This window comes from Chrysochloris asiatica, unplaced genomic scaffold, assembly GCF_000296735.1.
Source record: "Chrysochloris asiatica unplaced genomic scaffold, ChrAsi1.0 scaffold00080, whole genome shotgun sequence".
Lineage (NCBI taxonomy): Eukaryota > Metazoa > Chordata > Mammalia > Afrosoricida > Chrysochloridae > Chrysochloris > Chrysochloris asiatica.
The window spans coordinates 1,129,419-1,131,344 of NW_006408598.1; the positions used below are offsets into that span (position 1 = coordinate 1,129,419).

A 1,926-nucleotide genomic window follows, 5' to 3' on the forward strand; every position below is an offset into this window, starting at 1 on the left:
ATATAAAAAAATGGTTGCAACAGTACATTTACAGGCAATTTCCAGAAGTTCAAATCAGATTCAGAAGAGGCAATGGAATTAGGGACGTCTTTGCTAATATCAGATGGATCTTATCTGAAGCAAAGAACACCAGAAAGATATTTACTTGTACTTTATTGATTATACAAAGGCTTTTGACTATATGGATCATGAAAAACTATGGATATATCTGCGAACTCTGGGTATTCCAGAACACTTAGTTGTGCTCATAAGGAGTCTGTACATAGACCAAGAGGCATTTGAACAGAACAGGGGGATACTGAATGGTTTAGAAATAGGAAAGATATGTGCCAGGGTTGTATTCTTTCACCATACTTATTTAATCTGTATGCTAATAAAATAATCAGGGAGGCTGGATTATTATATGAAAAAGAACGTGCATCAGGATTGGAGGAAGACTCATTAACAACATGCACATGATACTATCTTGCTTGCTAAAAGCAAAGAGAACTTAAAGTACTTATTGATGAAGATCAAAGACCACAGGCTTCAGTATGAATTGTTCCCCAATGTAAAGAAAACAAAAATTCTCAGAACTGGACCAATAAACAACATCATGATAATTGGAGAAAAAAATGAAATTGCCAAAGACTTCATTTTGCTTAGATCCACCATCAACACTCATGGAAGCAGCAGTCAAGAAATCAAATGATATATTGCATTAGGCAAATTTGCTGGACAAGACCTTTATAAAGTGTTCAAGGTCAAAGAGATCAGTTTGAATACTAAGGTGCACCTGACCCAAGCCATAGTCTTTTCAGTAGCCTCTTATGCATGTGAAAGCTGGACAATGAATAAGGAAAACTGTAGAATAGATGCATTTAAAATATGGTGTTGGAGAAGAATATTAAAAATACTATGGACAGCTGGGAAAATGGTGGATGGAAAAGTGTGAGAAGAAAACACCTGAGAATCCCCAACAAGCTGGAGCTGCCGGAGGACCTGAAGAAGCAGCAGAAAAACCTGTGAAAACTAAGACTGTTTCTTCCAGTATGGAGGGGAAAGTTCTAGTTGCAGTGCCGAGAAGTGATCAGCTGAAAAAGAAACAGAAGACTTCCCAACAAAGCCTATAAAGATCTCCAAGATTGGATTTTTCATAGGTAGTCAGATGACAAAGCAAGCATCAGCCATATCCATCAAACTTGGATCAAGTAAGCCTAAAGAAACAGTTCCAACTCTTGCTCCAAAACCCTTTCAATAGCAGCAGCTTTTAATGAAGATGAAGCTAGAGACCCAGATGAAAAGACCCACTTCCTCCAGAAGTGAAGATGAGGATGAAGAATACTGGAAGGGATACAACATCAGCAGGACCAAACTCCTTTAACAAAGGTCTTCACACCTTTAAAAAAAAATAAGCAGCCAAATATTTAAGCACTATGTACATTTACGTTTTTGGTGGTAGTCTGTATTTTAAAAGAAACAGCTTCCTCAATTTCTTGTGGAAATGCTTTGAGAACTAGTTAATAACAGAAACCAAGAGAAGCACGTTCAAAATACTGATTTTTTTCTTTGGTAGCAAATGGTTGTTCTTTGAAGGCTACTTAAAGTAGTCATGAACCATTAAGGTGAAGTAAGCAATTTCAAATACTCAAACAATTTACATAATTTACTAGAAGTGATGGGAGTGAAATATAAAATCTCATCTTGGAAATGTTCATGACCAAGACAATCAAATGATGTATTTTATGATTTGGGGTGTCGGGGGAGGGGTTGTAAAGTTAAAAGGAACAGTTTCCTTTTTTAAAGAATGGCATAGATTGGAAGCCAATGCTGTTGAATGATGATGCATGGAGGGGATTGTAATCATTGAAATGAAACAAAATACAATAGGATGAATGTAAAGCTGATGCTCTCCCATGTAGACTATCACTCAATTCACAATAAAAA

General features: G+C 36.4%; 1 pseudogene; it reads left to right on the forward strand.

Moving 5' to 3' along the window:
• Positions 1–913: 913 nt before the first annotated feature.
• On the forward strand, positions 914–1,820 carry LOC102833022 (annotated as a pseudogene).
• Positions 1,821–1,926: the final 106 nt, after the last annotated feature.